Genomic DNA, 18635 nt, shown 5'->3' with positions numbered 1-18635 from the left:
GCGATTTTAGGTTCGTTTCAGCACTTAACAGCTCGTTTAAGCGATTTTAGGTTCGTTTCAGCACTTAACAGCTCGTTTAAGCAATTTTTAAGTTCGTTTCAGCATTTAACAGCTCGTTTAAGTGATTTTTCAGTTCGTTTCAGCACATAATAGCTTGTTTAAGTGATTTTTCAGTTCGTTTCAGCACCTAACAGCTCGTTTAAGCGATTTTTTCAGTTCGCTTCAGCACGTAACAGCTTGTTTAAGCGATTTTTAGGTTCGTTTCAGCACTTAACAGCTCGTTTAAGTGATTTTTCAGTTCGTTTAAGCACTTAACAGCTCGTTTAAGTGATTTTTCAGTTCGTTTCAGCACTTAACAGCTTGTTTAAGCGATTTTTAAGTTCGTTTCAGCATCTAACAGCTCGTTTAAGCGTTTTTTAGTTTATTTCAGCACTTATTGAGCTGAAAAATCACTTCAACGAGCTGTTAAGTGCTGAAACGAACTGAAAAATCACTTAAACGAGCTGTTAAGTGCTGGAACGAACCTAAAAATCGCTTAAACGAGCTGTTACGTGCTGAAACGAACTGAAAAATCGCTTAAATGAGCTGTTATGTGCTGAAACAAACTGAAAAATCACTTAAATGAGCTGTTAAGTGCTGAAACGAACTTAAAAATCGTTTAAACGAGCTGCTAGGTGCTGAAACGAACTGAAAAATCACTTAAACGAGCTATTATGTGCTGAAACGAACTGAAAAATCACTTAAACGAGCTGTTAAGTGCTGAAACGAACTTAAAAATCGCTTAAACGAGCTGTTAAGTGCTGAAACGAACCTAAAATCGCTTAAACAAGCTGTTAAGTGCTGAAACGAACTGAAAAATCACTTAAGCGAGCTGTTAAGTGCTGAAACGAACTTAAAAATCGCTTAAATGAGCTGCTAAGTGCTGAAACGAACTGAAAAAATCGCTTAAACGAGCTTTTTCTGTTAAAACGAGTTGTAACGTGTTGAAAACGCGCTGATTCGTTGGTTCAAAAAAAAAAAAACTAACCTGAAACCTGTTTTGACCTGTTCCGACCTTGACCTGTTCTAACCCGAACCTCAATTTTCCGAACTTTTTTTGCAAATTTTCGAAATTTTAAAATTATATTTCGCATTTTTACTAATTTTCGCAACCTTTAAAAGTTATTATGCAATGTAAAAACATTGAAAATTAAAAAAAACCTAGATTACCTGCTATTCATGTAAAATATCTAGGATTGGAACAAAAATGAAAGTTCAGTGACCTGATTAGAACAAAAGTTTGTATCAGTGACCTGATAGAAACAACTTGCAAAGTTGGTTACTATTCTATGGAGTAATCCCTATATCTATATATAATGTTTTTTTTTTTCGGATTTGGAGGCCTCAATTGAGTGTGGGCCTAAAGCCCTAACTTGTTTTCGCTGTCCCACGAGCCACCTCTGCACTTATACTATTGTTGTTGGTAAAAATTATACGTGTGACGTGTGGGTAAACAAATTAAATATGTTTTGGGTAAAACCTATATATTAACAACAGTCTTAGAATAATATGAAAAAAAATGCTTAGGGTTAAGTAACAAAATAGATGAAAAGCTAATTTAACCATATTTACGAGTCATTAAACGTTAAACAAAAACAATAGTATCATGGTTGGAGTCTAAGTTCAAAAATGCTAACAAAAAAAATCATCATCCAAAAGTCTTAGTAATTGAAATAAGAAAATGATGGAAAGAAGTGGAGGAACTAAATTCACCATTTAAAGTGAGATGTAACGTTCAACATAATCCTTTTCATAAATCCAATTCTATTGCTTGCTAAGTACAGTTTTTAGTTTTACAATAGAGGGGACCTCCTTTCATATTATGTTCAAAAGTTAAAGCAAGATGTAATGTGTGTGATCATCATTTTTCATATCGTATGTATACTTGGTCAACATAGTGGCCTTATATAGTGGTGCACAAAAAACCCGTTTCCGGAACCGGACCTGAAAAAAATACCCTGAACCGGTTTTTTTTATATCCGGGTATTCTATACCCGAAAACGGAACCGACCCTACCCGTAGGGTATGGATAGGGTATGCTTTTTGAGCTCAATACCCGTACCCAGAACCGTACCCGTTTTATACCCGTAAATACCCGGAACCGGTCATACCCTATACCCATACCCGGTTATGCCCAATACCCGATACTAATTTTCTAATACCCGAAATAATACATGAGTTTTTATAGTATATTTTTATGTTTACTTCACAACTTTTATGTTAAAGTTTTTTTAAAATGCATATTATTAAGTAAATAATTTGTATATAAGTGAATTTATGGTTTTTGTAATATAGTTTATTTTTTTTATAAAGTACAAAGTATATATAAATTTTAAACAAATTTAAAAATGAATAAAAAAGTTACAAATTCAAAACCAGGTATTAATATCCGGTCGTACCCGGACACATACTCGGTTCCAATACCCGGTTATACCCGAACCCGATCATACCCTACCCGGGTACATAAGGTTGAGTTTTTCTCCTCGATACCCTACCCGATTTTACCCGAACCCGGGTATTAGAAAAAACCCGATTTGTGCACCTCTAGCCTCATATATTTAAAGAGTGTGTGTTGATTATATATGTAAATCTTTTTTATTTGTGCAATAATCTATAAGCCCAATAAATACTTTTAAACCCAATAACCTCTAAAAATTTAAAACCCAATAAACATATTAGTAACTAGCCCAATTAACCTAATCTACTAAACCAATCTTCAATTCCTCATAACCCTTATTTATCATTAGTTCATCATTTACGTATTTTTAATTTTTGAATTTGAATAATTAAAAGCTTAATTGTTTGATTTGATCTTTAGAGTTTAGACTTTAGATAAGTAAATTATTTGTTTGTTATATTATTCATTTAGTGATTTAGTTAATTGCATGAATACTTGAACGGTTAATTACTTGAGTTAAAAGTGAATAGATCGTTTTGGTATGATAACTTTGTTTTGTTTATTGTTATCATGTTTATCGTTGATAATCATCTCTGCAATTATGTATATCTACTGATGTAGTCCTCATTTTTTTAACATATCTACTTATTCCAACTCTTTTTATAATAACCTTAGATTTGTTGACTTTCTATTATATGTACAACAGGGCCAATTTGTGAAATTTACTCTTAGTATATTAGGTTGGTAAGAAATCAATGTCACAAGAAGCTACACATCAGTATGTAATTTTTATATGATTTTTATTATTTATTAAAGTGTTTCTATCCAACAAATTTCCTTCACTCTTCCTATTGAAAAAAACCTTCAACTTGCTATGCATCAATATTATAAAAACAACTCGATTTAAGGGCTTCTTATAACTTGTATCCAGTTATTTATTGTCTTTTAACGAATTTAATACATTCATATACTAAACAATAAAAGAATTTAATACATTCATATACTAAACAAAATGATTCAATTATAATGTAAAATTAAAATGATTATATATATCCAAAATGTCAAATTTAAACAGAAAAAATATAGTTTTTAATAGTTGGCAAAAAATGTATATTACTTAATTTATTGGTCGAGATACTGTACAATGATGCCTTAACGTACAATAGGTACGCGAGACGTTCAAAGGCAAAAAACAAAGGCAAAAACCAAAAACGCTCAGAAAACGCTCACAAAAAACTAAAATACCCAGTCAAAAACTGTAAGGCCTCGTTACCGTTAACCCTACTTTCGTGTTGGATTTACTCATAAACACAGTTCTAAATATCAGAGTTAATTAAAAACTTTACGCGGAATATAAAACTTTCATAAAAATTACATATCAATTCATAATCATGTCTTAAAACATTCCTCTTGTCTTTCAAAATCAAAACATAACTTATAAAACATATCAGCTCTTCAGATGCCAGGCTTTAGTCTTCTGCCATGTGTCCTCCACTCAAGCCAGCCGTCTCATCCTACTCACCTGCGTGCATACTAAAAGTCAGCTACGCTGAGTGAGTTCTAGTTAATCATACAATACCATACAATACCTTATTACATACATACGTACTTAACCTCATAACTTTCTTTCATACACACATAAGTACTCATACCTTCACTCTTACTTATATACTTTCTTTCTTACTTACATACTTTCTTTACATTCATAATAATACGTTTTAAAGAGCCTTTCACCCTATAACCTCACAGATATTATAAGGGTCTGGTCCCTAACATCACAGATATTATAAGGGTCTGGTCCCTATCCTCACAGATATTGTAAGGGTCTGGTCCCTAACATCACAGATATTATAAGGGTCTGGTCCCTAACATCACAGATATTATAAGGGTCTGGTCCCTAACATCACAGATATTATAAGGGTCTGGTCCCTTGCTTTCGAATATTAGTAGGGTTCAGTTCCCTCTTCGTTACCATACAACCATGCATCATACCTCGAGTATCATTAGGGCTCGGTACCCTTTTCGTAACCATACAACCATACAACCGTCATTTCCTTCTTTTATTAACTTTATTACGTTCATACACATAAACATTCATATCATACTTGCCATATTTATAACGTTACAACCTGACAGTATGTGCAATATCCGAAGATCGTTCACGAACCATCAAGCAATCATTCATACATATCACATATATCACATATGGCTTTATAACGTTACAACCTGACAGTACGTGCAATATCCGAAGATCGTTCACGAACCATCAAGCAATCATTCATACATATCACATATATCACATATGGCATACACTTATCACTTAGGATAAATGTATTAACAACACATCAAGTATGCACACAGCCCCGAAAACATAACAAGGAATGGGGCTAGAAACTCACCTGGATCCTGTTACGCTCGCCGTTGATCGTAATTCCTTTCTTTAACTGGGCTCGGCTAACTGTATAATATTTACACATATCAATTAACTACTACTACTCTTTTTGTATTTCTATCTATATATGACCCACAACGAACGGGGGTCCGGGGGCAGCGCCCCTGGCAGCGGGGTTCTAGGGGCGGCAGCCCCTAGCGGGGTCCAAGGGGCAGAGCCCCTGGCTGGGGTTAAGCTGCCAGGTCAGCTTGGAAAAATTTTATTTTCGATAACTGCCTTAACACATTTTCCATTAGGTTTTTAATTTATTTTATAAACGAACTTCACTTCAGGCGAAGTTAAACCTTAGGCGAACTTGGCTTCAGGCGAAGTTAAACCTTAGGCGAACTTGGCTTCAGGCGAAGTTATACCTTAGGCGAACTTGGCCGTAGTCGAAGTTATACCTTAGGCGAACTTGGCCGTAGGCGAAGTTACGCTTGAAGGCGAAGTTACGCTTGAAGGCGAAGTTCATCAGGCGAACTTAATCTTGCAGGCGAAGTTATCGCGCTGCAGATCTGTTTGCCCATAACTCCTTCGTTTCTTAGCCAAATAACTCGATTTTGGTACCCACGGAATCGTATGATCGGCGCCTACAAATCCCAACCATCAAATCGGCCTAAAATCGACGTTTTAGGGGTCCGATTTGGGCAGTTTGGGTTTCGGGTCCGGTTAACCCATCCAATCCTAACCATTTTCAGTAATATTAACTTTGTTGGATTTGTTCTTACCTTACCAACTCAGATCTATCACGAAATCTCGGGTCTCGGCTTCGAATCTTGATCGGTTAGAAAGCGGTGTTTTGAGGAGTGTGTGGAGTGTGTGTGGAGTTTGGTGAGAAATGAGATATTTTGGGATTTTGGGGGTATTTATATCCCTGAAATCCCATTCTCATTTATCCTATCTCAATTAATCCAAGTCCATGACCCGCTCCTACCCGATATTAATAATTAAAAACGCGAAATCACTAACATAACTTTCTTTATTCAACATTATAAATTTTAGGATGTTACAAAAACCTAGAACGCTCAGAACACACTCAAAAACGGTTTTCGTGAAAATAAGTAAAAAAATGATCGATTAATGATCCAAAACTGCTTTTTTCGGTGAACCAATGATTAATTGGATATGTATTGACGATTCCGAGATGTTGGGATATGATTTCATGGATCGACTCGTGAAAAAAGAGTATTCGCGTACCTATTGTACGTTAAGGTTTTATTGTATTGGATCTTTTGCCCTTAATTTATAACCTCATTTTTAAGAAATGAACCAAATTTAGCATCAATTAAAGAGGAAATTTCTCAACCATTTAAATGTGATAGTGATCGAAAACATTTTTTGTTTCTGTATTCTTCTCATCTCTTTCCTGTACTCAAACTACATATATCTTTCTTATCATTATATACAAAGCTTTTGTGATAGTTCCAGTTTTCAAACAATTATAATAGGTCAATGGCATCTTCATCCACATCTTCTCACTCGGCTTCTTCATCTTTGTCATGGAATCATGATGTGTTCCTCAGTTTCAGAGGAGAAGACACACGTAAGACTTTTGTGGATCATCTCTACACAAGTCTTGTGGAACATGGGGTCAACACTTACAAGGACGATGTAACACTTCCTCGGGGTGAATTAATTGGTCCAGCCCTCTTAAAGGCTATCCGAGAATCACGAATTGCTATCATCATATTCTCGGAAAACTATGCTGATTCTTCTTGGTGCTTGGATGAGCTTGCGTATATTATGAAATGCATGAATGAGAGAGGACAAATTGTTTTGCCCATATTCTATCACGTGGATCCCTCGGATGTTCGTAAACAAAAAGGGAAGTACGGAGAAGCGTTTCCCAAACATGAGTTGGAGAATAACAACAAAGTTGAATCTTGGAGACAAGCATTGTTAGGTGCTGGTAATATTTCTGGATGGGTACCCAAGGACACCGCAAATGGGTAATTTTCGTATTCGTGTTTGCAAGCTTTTGTGCATAAGATGTTAAACTCAATCTAACAAGTTTTATTTCAAAATAAAAGGCTGATAATTTAAAACCATGGATGCAAATGTATCTGAACAATATAAAGGTTCACTATAAGATACAAGTATTATTTTCATAATAAAAAGATTCATTTCTATTAAGTTGAAAATTAATGAATTTATAAAGTCTTAACTTTTTTGTTGTTTTACTCGAGTGTTTTGGTTTCTAACCCGTCCCGTGCCCATTTTGCTTTACCCTTTTCTTTTCGAAACTATTAAGTCTATCCAAATTAATATTGTTATAGTCTACTTTTGATATCGCCTTTACACTCCGCACGAGTTTATGTTAGTAATTGTTGTGTATCAAATGTGCAGGCACGAGTCAGAGTTTATAAAAGAAATTGTTCAAACAGTTTCGGATAGGTTGTATTCATTAATTCCAAGTGCAGATGAATACATTGGAATTGTGGCTCGTGTACATGATTTGAAAATAAAGCTAGAACTTTGGCAAGGTAGTGTGCTCATGATTGGAATTTGGGGTGTCGGCGGTAGTGGTAAGACTACTCTGGCATCTTCTCTTTACGATGACATCTCAGGCAAGTTTGATGGATGTTGCTTTCTAGAAAATACACGGGAGAAATCAAGTAAGAATGGCTTGGAAAAATTGCAAGAAATAGTCCTCTATAGTGTTTTGAAACAAAAAAAAGTTAAAATCTCAAGAGTCGAGGAAGGAAGACGCATAATAATGAGAAACTTATTTCATAGAAAGGTCTTGATTGTTCTTGATGATGTTGATGATAGCAAGCAACTAGACGCGTTAGTTGGATCGCATGATTGGTTTGGTGAAGGAAGTTGTATAATAATCACTACTAGAGATGAGAATTTATTAAATTCTCATAAGGTAAATATGATACACCATACTAGCTTGTTAGATGATAAAGAGGCTATTGAGCTCTTTAGCCAGCGTGCACCTCGGGGCGACAGAAATATAGAAGAATATGAGCTGCTTTCAAAGGGCGTGGTTTCTTATGTTCGTGGTCTCCCGTTAGCACTAATAGTTCTCGGTTCTTTTCTATGTGACAAAGATATAAATGAGTGGAAGAGCGCATTGGCTAGATTGAAAGAAGTCCCAGATGCTGATATTTTGAAAACACTAAAAATCAGCTACGACGGACTTAAACAGGTTGAAAAAACATTGTTCCTTGATATAGCATGTTTCTTTAGAGAAAAGTTTAAAGGTCCTGCAATGGAAATCTTTGATGCTTGTGGTCTTTACCCTGTTATAGGTGTAAAAGTGTTGATACAAAAGGCTCTCATAACCATTTCAAAAGGCACATTTGAAATGCATAATTTGGTACAAGAAATGGCACATTACATTATTAACGGAGATCTCCTTAACAATCCTGAAAAACATAGTAGAGTTTGGAAGGAGAACGACGCTCGAAACATATGGGCTATGGATGCAACAAAGGTAATAGTTGATCTAGACACACATATACCTATAACTGATAACAGTTAAATGAGAATCATTTGACATATTTAAGTCACATGTGATTATGTCTATGCATTGAATTTAATGAAAACCACAAAGGAGTTCAAAATCATAAACTTAAATTTTAATTCATAAGTAAATTGTCACATGTTCATAATCCATATTTTGGTCATTTGTTGCCATTCTTGAGTCTTTTGTGTCTACCGATCAAGAACATAAAGTAATGATTATTTATTCCTGTAGGTTAACCAAAGATAATAATGGAATGGTAATGATCATTTTCATTCCATCGTCAATTCCATTCCCCTTCCATCCATTATCCCTCGTCCATTCCATTAATACATAACAAACACTCCCTCAATTCCGAACTCAATTGACCGGATTTGTTTCTCTACGACAGGAACTTGGCAACATCGAAGCAATAGTTTTTAGATCCTCTATGTATGATTCACTATCGAGGAATAACCATGAAGTAGTTGCAAACATGAAGAAACTTCGGTGGATTGAATGGACGGTTTATCATGGGGGTTCATTTCCAAGAAATTTCCCACCTGGGGAGCTTCGTTGTCTAATATTTAGTGGCCCTCAACGACAACTTTGAAAGGGTTATAAAGTAAGCTCGTATTCTTTAGTTAATTAGACTTTGTTCCATTTATTTGACAAACTGAACAATTTATCAAATAACAAATGACTAGCAGGCCTAGAGAGTCCCTAGATATATAGGCAAATGAATTAGTCATGTGATAAATTTTAGATGAGTTATATTTATATTAAGCGAATAAATCCCAGCCCGATCGAATTTTGTGAACACGTGAGCTTTTCACGAAGTGTAGAAGTGCATTTTTTCATTAACTTTGGATAAAAATATTCATATCTAACATATGTTAATATAAGTAATCAAGAAAGCCTTTAAGCACATATGTGTTTCTACAAGTATGCATGATTTTTTTTAATTTTTTTATCTATGTATAGAATTGAACTCTTCATCAATAAACATTTAACTCATCTGACTACTATGCAACAGTTTCTGCCAAAATTGAGGATGATCAAACTTCAGACTTTGGATAACCTAACCAGGACACCAGATTTTCGTGGACTTCCAAATCTTGAGAAATTCATGCTTCTTGATGTTTGGAGTTTAAAAGAGCTTCATCCATCAATTGAAGGCCTTGAAACACTTGTTTACTTAAGTGTGGAAATCTGTTACAATTTCATGAAGTTTCCACCCGTTAGCGTTATAAAGAAACTCATGACTCTTATAATTTCAAATTGCAATAAACTGTCAAAGAGTCGAAAAAAAGTCTCTTGCTTTGAACAATACCATACAAACATTTTTGTAAAGTGTTTGTCGTGTTGGCGCGGCAATGCAAATGACAATGAACTTAAAGATGATGTAGCAGAGCCTTTATTACTTCACAAGGTCAGGAACCATATATGCTTACAACTTATCAGCGCATGCTTAAGAAAGTTGATTCTAAGACATTGCAATTTGGGAGACGAAGACATTGACTATGATGTTTGGGATCTACCCAATTTACAAGAACTTGATCTATCAATCAACGCATTCTCACGATTAGATTTTAACATCTTGAAACTTCCCCGGCTCAAATGGCTCGATGTCTCAGAGTGCAAAAGCCTTGTAGAATTGTCATGGCTCCCATCAAGTATAGCTTCTCTTAGAGCGGATTGGTGTGACTCACTAAAAATGGTTGGAGATACATCAAACTGTAAATGGTTGTGGAATGTCTCATTTTTTGGGAGGAATAATGGAGTAAGCACACTTGGTGGTGACACGGTACTACATTCGTTGCTTGAGGTTGGTTACGCTTTTTTTAGTTATATAATCTATATATTAACCGAGACATATATAAACATACACGCTTACATTATAAATCATCTCACTCATAGCAGAGTTGTAGATCTGTTTGTAAGGTCTTGGGAAGGGTATGATAAAGACAAACTTTTTCTATCCCAGGGGGATAGGGGGATAGAGCGGCTGCTCCCACTGAAACACTGACTCAAAAAATAAACATACGGACATATACGAGTAATATTAACCGATAATCAGAAAATATGTTTGATTTTGGTGGCAGGGAAATGCTATTGAAGATCACTTCATCAGTTTCACCCATTCCGCAGGGCACCACATTCCAAAGAGGTTTGTAGATAGATTGGTTAGAGGGAAGTCATATACATTGCAGCTTCCACCTAATTGGTACAATGACTATTCTGGGTTATTAATATGCAATGCCAACAACTACTATGCTCTGTCTTTTATGATAACAATGAAGCATGAGCTAGACAAAGATTCTCGATCTGAGGTTTGGAAAGAGTCTGATGAAGCACCGGAGTCTTATTTTAATTCGACATATGTTGGATATATTTCCTTTAACTCGTTAATGAGGCACGGCGCAAGGTTGAACTTGGCATACAATATTATTTCCTTTACCATAGGCCCTAACTATGAGACTTCTTATGAAGGCGAGAGTCGATTTGTAGCTGAACTTGTTCCTAGAAAAACTAAAGATGATCATGCGGTGGGAACAACAAAAGTCTCAACGGATAGCTCACAATATTATGACGAGGAGCGTGAATATGGAAAGATGTTTACAATCCAATGTCATACAGAGTCTTCTGTCAAGATCTTATGGCGTCCTTGCTACTGGTACTAGATCATGGGCGGACCTACCCTTGTGCTAGGGGGTCAGCCGTGCCATGTGAGAAAAATAAATTAGTACTATTATAGTGTTTGCGATAATCAACTAAGTATCAACCCAAAAAATTTCCGATCATTCTGAGAATTTCTTGGGTCCACCACTGATCAAGATTGCATGTAATACGTATGGGATGATTAAGATCGATCTGCTTAACTAAACCCGAGTCCCACAAACCTATTTTTACATGTCCCACTATTCACAGGTTTGTAGTTCTTGCTTTCAACTCTTTAATGTGTATAGTTGTCATTAAGTGATGCTTTACCTGAATTTGCTTTTATAAATCGAAGTCTACAAAAATAGCATTGCTAATTAGGTCTTCCATCTCTTTCATTTACCTATATGCAACACATCAAAAATAGAACTAAAGTTATTTAGATCTATTGAGTTACATATATGTAGCTTTATCGTGCTCATCGGGTTCTTCGTATTTTTCATTTTTCATGTTCTTCATCTGTGTGTACCGAAGAAGAAATCACTGAAAATAATTGTGTTGAATATTGATGCTGTATTCATGATTTGGAGAGGTTTTAATAACTAATGAATTGAGAGAAATACAAGTGACTAGAATAATAATATTACAACCAAAAGGTAGTGAGATGCAATTTTACGAACAATCTTTTGAATAGAAGAATTTCAAAAATAAACTTATAACTTGTGATTGCATATTGATGTTTACTTACCATTTAGTGTAGATTTATAATCTTCGACGATAATATATAGCTCGTTTGATGCCATGAACAATATCGCGGTGGTTATAGCTCAAATTATAGCCGTTATTTTTATAGATACGTTAAATTTGGATATGAAAATATAAATAGATCTTACAAGACAATGATCATTTGTTATGTTCATTTCTTTGAAACGAGCTCCCCCGTTCAAGAAAACCTTAGAGCATATTTAAGGAGTCCACTCGACGGATAGTTTGTATTATTTTTTTTATAAAGCATTTGTAATTTTTTAGAAGTATATTTTTCAAAATTTAGTATTTTATTAATGTTTGTTATTGTTATTCTTATTCCACCACCCTCCACTTAATTTTGAAAGAGTTAACACTAAACAACTCGCCTTTACATCCCCTAAGTTACAATTTCAATCACGCAATTGGTAATTATTTAATCAAGGGCATATAACAATGAAAACCACTTGATTTAACCAAACTCTTAAAAATTAAGTGTAAATTATTATTATTTTGGTTTTTCTAACGCAATGTAATATATATTATTATTATCTCGTAAAACAAAAATTAACAAAAGAAATTTTAATTTACATACGGGCTATATTATGTGTTTTATTTTGATTGTTACACATATAATACACACATCAATGTTTTGTATACATATATGATATATATAGTAAACTCGTAGGTAAAATAATTTTTTTCGTTAATTTTTTTTGTTTTATGTGATTATAATAATATTACAATGTCTAAAGAATTACAAATTTTTTTGATTGTTATGTTTAGTTTTTTAAAGTTTTCTCCATTCAAGTGATCAAGCTTTTAGTATAACCTTTCCCATTTAACCAATGTGTAAGGTAGATAATACTGATTTAGTGATTTATTTAAATCGGAGTCATATATATACAAAATAAAAAAATTTACTTGTGACATAAATGACAAAAGAACCCATGTCATATCAATTTCAGATATAACTATTTCAATCAATTTTCTTTTTAAGGTTTCATGATCTTGCTTAGTACTATTTATATACTAAAAACACGTGGTTTAGACCCAACTACTTTTGATTTGTTAAAATAAATATTAACCAATTAAATAAATTTGATCAAGCAATTTTGTCTATTAGACACACACACAAATAAGGTGTGACCAATATTGGTAAGGGAGGGGTCCATTGCAATTAATAATGGGAAATAGAAATGATAGGAGGTTGGTGTAGCTCATAATAATGTGACTTTAGACAACTACATGACTCATTTAATTATAACCATACTCATATAATTTACCCTCACCATCATGCTTTTTGACCACAATTTGGATGCACACTTATGAAACTACTTGAGTTTTCACTATTCTTTTTTAAATACAAGCTTCAAAATTTAGCTCAAAAATCTTATACAAACACGTCACATATTATCGAGGTTAAATAGGTCATGCTCGTAGCTAGGTTGAACCCAACACAAACCCTTAAATTTGATATGAACCTGAAAATTTTGTCAAGAAAATAACGTCAATTTTCATAAGTTGAAACAAACACAACAGCTTATAACCCGACTTATTTTTTTATTTTTTTTGCATAACACTGCTCTAAAACACAAATGTATATAAAACAATTACGTGTGTAAATTTAAAGAACCGTGATGTTCTGCTTTAATTGTTATAACCGCATGTAAAATACCCTGTCAATTTCAATTATGACATAAATCATAATCTTTTGTATAAGTTTATATCACAAGCATGTTAAACGAGACAACTCGCGAACCCAACATGATCTAGACTAGAAGTTAACACATTTAATTGAACATGTTCTAAAGCCAAAACTGTGATTTCATGTCTTGCTGAAAAATCACACCACCACTTTCCTCAAACTCTTTATGCAAGTGTCAAGTAGAAGTTATTATAGGCTAAAGTTTACATGCTTGTCAATCACTCAATCCTTAATTCCTTAGAATATGTTAATTTTAGAACCTTCATTTATAAATTAAAAAAAAAAACAAATCAAAAGCACAAAATTAGATCTATTAATCCACAAACTGGACTCAGCCAAAAAAAAAATATATAAATAAATAAGAAACTTTCTTGTAACAATTTTTCAAACAACACAATATTGGTACAAAGATCTTAATAATGTTAAAAGTAAACAGAACATTGGCCCAAAAAGAACACTAGCCACTGTTTCTGGGACACACTAACTTTTGTATGATTTACAACAACAATATATGATATGAACTTTCAACTAACTTCTACTCTTTTTCCTGTCGTGTGATATGATTTAACCAAATAATAACTATAGCAAACAAACTATGAGAAATCTTCACCAAAAGATGACTTACACAATTGTAACAAACTTAAATTGATCTTCATGTTATTTGTTCTTCTTTAAATTGTAAAAGACCGGTGGGTGGTGGTTGTTGTTGTTGACGGTTTGGATATTCTAGCGGCTGGTATTGAGAGGAGGCGGCGGCTATGTTATGGCTGCTGTTTTTAGCCGCTGGCACGTCGTGTGTGTGTTTCCCTTCATATGTCATTATCACGGCTTTTGGGTCACTTGCGGCTCGCTCGACATGTTTTCTAACATTGCACCCTTGGTTGGTGCACTTGTAGTAACTCCTACGTATAAAATATGTGTTTAATTTGTTGAATACTTATCATTTGAAACAACTTTTTTTTTGAATGGCATATTATTAGAAACTACTAATTAAGATAAATTGTTAACCTTGGATGGGGATTTCCTTTAACAACTTTTTGTCCGTACTTGCGCCATCTATAGCCGTCATCAAGAAGATCAACTTCACTTGTTGTTTGGACTATGATCCGAGGTTCTGTCCGATGAGATGCAACCAGGTCCGAACCTCTGGCCTCGGTGTTCCTACACATTATATGTACAAGAACTTAGTACTTGTTCAACAAGAAATGTTATTACACCTTGAACAGTACAACACATGTGTGACTTTGCACAACATTTTTTCCATGTATATCACTTCGGAAAAGTGTACATTTTTGTCACTGTTCATAGTTATAAAATGTGTTAATTTGTATTTCTTCATGTTTATAACTCTGAAAAACTTGACAAAATGTATACATATTTTCTTAAACCACATATGCAAGTAGCGAGGGGTGTTTATGGTCTGGTTTTGACAGTTTTAAGTGAAATTTTAAGTCGCACAGTTAGTAACCGTTTCTGATCATTGCAAACCAAAACCAAACCATTGAAATTAAATTGAAGCCTAACCAAATAGACTGTTGGTGTGGCTTCAATTTGGTTAATTTCACAGTTTGGGTTTATTGGACCTTTATAATATAAAAAACATGAAAGACAATCAAAATAAAGAAAGAATAATGTTCCAATGGTTAAAACTCATAAGACCCACTTCATATATGTAGAATATAGAAGGTTACATAGCCCAACATCCTATGGCCTGCTTCAGTTTTTTTATTTCTAATCGGCTTCGAGTATAGACTGTAAACCAAACTGTTTGGTACGGTGTGAAAATTCGTAAACCAGTTGAACTTAAAAAAAAAACAACCTTGAGACCAAACTGGTGACTACTTTAGGCGGTTTCATGGGGTCAAACTGAGCCATGAACACCGCCAAATTAGTAAATAAAAAATAATAATATCAAAAGTACCTCCTTTTTGCTTGAGGTTCATCATCATCATGTCTTTCATCTCCTCTACTTACATCATCACCAACTTCATCACTATCACTCGATCCCGAATGTTCATATCCTGCTTGACTAGATTCTTGATGCATTGACCTCGAATGGATAAAATTACTCGTTTGCCCCTCGGAACCTTGTTCGTATTGGCTTGAACTACTACCACCAGTATCTTTTCCACGCTTAGATTGAGGCGGTTGGTGGTTATGTTGTCCTTTGTAAATAATCTCAGTCACTAAACCCTCAACAGACCGTTCGACTTGCTTTTTAACGGGACAATTAGGATGAGTGCATTTATAATAACTTCTCGGGTATTCACTGCCCTTAACTTGTTTTTGCCCGTATTTCCTCCAGTTGTAGCCGTCGTCAGCGGGCTTATTGACGGCTACCGGGGGTACATTGGACATTTCATGTGTAGTATTATGGTTTGGGATGGAAGGTGGAAGTCTTTGGTATGTGTTCGGTTTAGAATTAAAAGAATGCATTTGTGGTACTTGAGTATGCACTTGTGTACCATGTCTTGTGACTTGAGCTAATGCTTGTTGGTGAGATATTCCTTGTGGGCCCTGGTTACAAAACTTGAAGTGAGTTGCTAAAAGTCTAAAACATATGTGATACTTAATACAAAAGTTAAAACAAATATATAATGCCTATCCTAGATATAAGATGGGACAAAATTCATGCCCAAGATTTCTTTCCACTATATATAAACTTTATAAAGCATTAAGCAAGTACATAAGAGAGAGAGAAAAAATGGTACATATATAAGTGCCTCATGAATCACATTTTAACTCCCACTTCATATGATTATTTTCTATACATAATGTGTAAGTGCTAATACATTTCTTACATTCTCTACTAATGCTCATTTATATATCAATGTTACCAATATTTCATGTGGAATGATCATAACCCAACTACACAAGTGCATAATATATGGAAAACACACAAGTGCCTATAGCTATAGGGGGCCTTCAATGCATAACCATTAATTTTTAATATCGAACCGTAAGTATCACAATAACCACTTGTACACGGCGCATATAAACTATACTAGAAGATAAAAAGTTACGTGTTTGTGCAGTTACACTACCGCACCTCATCAGTCACATTCAAAACTAAAGGCTGTTCGTGTTAAAATTAGCTTCATAAATGTGCATAAACGCGCATTTAATTTTACGAAACACATCATACAGTTAAAGATCTTCCTAGGTGCAATCACACATGAACTTATGAACAAAACCTAATAAATTAATAATTAAATTTTTACTTGTATAAAGTATCATAACATCATGACTTAATAATCTCCCATACCTATACAATATACATTAATACATTATCATTCACATGAGTAACTCATTAATGCCAATGATATTATTTTACCAACTCTATAAATAATATCATGATATCATCCAAAATAAATATTAATCACTATAAGTCTATATATAATCATATAAAAATATTTAAGCTATAGAAAACTAAATGTTACCTGAGTTTGATGAAAGAATCCAGGTGAATCAAGCAAGCTAGCCGGACTCATACCTGCCGGAATAGTAAACACCGACGGTTGACTAACCACCAAACCCGCGGCCGTCTATTATTCATAAACTGAAAGTCAACGCTTCCACCACCGGAGTTATCCATCTCTTTATTACCAAACCCATGTCCCATATTATTATTAACCCGGTCCGGAACCCTCGCCGGGGACGATATAGCCCCCGACAAAAGCTGCGAAAAAGAACGACAATCCGAATCCGGATCGTTCTCCGAAAAAAAATTTGCAACTAAAGTCATCGGTCCCGGACTGGCGTCCGTGCCTCCGGCGCCTGCGCAGTGAACAGACTGTCCACTGTCGAACGCGCCGGGAGTGTAATTGATGGACGCGACGGGACTGACAAGGATGAATTATTATTATTACTACCCTTGTTTTCATCCATGTTTTGGATAATAATAATATTAATAATAATAATAATCTTGATTGAAGTTGGTGTGAATATTGAGCATTGGATATTAATTTTGCCGGCGATGAGAATCTGTGAGGAGATTGATTTGGTGTTTGTGTGTTTGTGTTTGTGTTTGTGTGTTGTGTTTGTGTTTGTGTGTTGTGTCTGTGTTCAGACAATCTGAAAACTAGGTAAAAAGTCCACGGAGTAGATACGAAAAGGGGTTTCTGAAAATGTTTCTATATATGGGTGTTGTTTTTTTCTCCCTACATGTTTTGTGGGGTTACATTTGACACCCTTGTTTATTGTTAATTGCTAGTTAGAACTTGATTATGTAGAGTGTTGTGGTTTTAAGGGTAACTAGGTAACAAAACCTGTCGCATATTGCGAGTTGTGACTTCGCAGTGATGCGAATTCGGTGAATGTCGGTTAGGTTTGTTGCAGTGCGACAATAAACTCAAAAGGAAATTAATAAATACTTAGATCAGTATTGTCACTTATACAGTTTATGATAAAAAAATATTGAAAACAATAGTTAGTAAAACGTGTGCAGTGTGGTTGCGAGTCTAAGCGATTTCAGTTTGTATCAGGTTACGGAGATGAAGCAAGTAGTATATTTTAACCGATTATGCGTTCATTTTATTTGGGAGACGTGAGACTGGAGGGGGGCGACGATAATAGTGACGGTGATACTTGGTGTTTTGTGTGTTTCAAGTGAGAGGAGATGTAGAGAAGGGGGGGGGGGGGGGTGATTTAGGTTGGGAGATGGTACTCGGAGGTGTTATCGTTGTGAATGTTAATGGTGATGGAAATTATGAAAATTCAAGTAGTATCTTTTTGCCGATTATGTGTTAGCATTAAAGGCTTTAATATAAATTAGATGTCACTTATACAGGGTCGGCTCAACGAATGTGGATGCCTAAATCGAAACAAGATTTTGGGGCCTTTTTATAACAATTTTTAAGAAAAAAAATTGATTATTACAAGTTTTTAACTCATAACCTATACTTTAGTAACAACCAAGTCTACCACCACACCAATACATTAATTTGAGTTTACTATACTCATTATAATATTTCTATGGGATTACTCAATAAAATAGTAACTAACTTTGCAAGTTGTTCCAATCAGGTCACTGATACAAACTTTTGTTTCAATCAGTCACTGAACTTTCATTTTTGTTCCAATCCTAGATATTTTACCTGAATAGCAGGTAATTTAGTTTTTTTTTTAATTTTCAATGTTTTTACTTTGCATAATAACTTTTAAAGGTTGCGAAAATTAGTAAAAATGCGAAATATAATTTTAA

General features: G+C 34.5%; 2 pseudogenes; one reads left to right on the top strand and one right to left on the bottom strand.

Annotated features, from left to right (window-relative positions):
* Window positions 1-6320: 6320 nt before the first annotated feature.
* LOC143593615 (disease resistance protein Roq1-like) lies at window positions 6321-11053 on the top strand (annotated as a pseudogene).
* Window positions 11054-13800: 2747 nt separating this feature from the next.
* Window positions 13801-17449, bottom strand: LOC143593622 (putative WRKY transcription factor 4; annotated as a pseudogene).
* Between the last annotated feature and the right edge of the window lie 1186 nt (window positions 17450-18635).

The sequence above is a fragment of the Bidens hawaiensis genome, unplaced genomic scaffold (genome assembly GCF_021521415.1).
Source record: "Bidens hawaiensis isolate Kalapana, Puna unplaced genomic scaffold, B.hawaiensis_p1.1 tig00042398_1, whole genome shotgun sequence".
Classification (NCBI taxonomy): domain Eukaryota; kingdom Viridiplantae; phylum Streptophyta; class Magnoliopsida; order Asterales; family Asteraceae; genus Bidens; species Bidens hawaiensis.
Note: the sequence above shows the minus strand (reverse complement) of the source record. Positions and strands in the feature narration are given on the sequence as shown.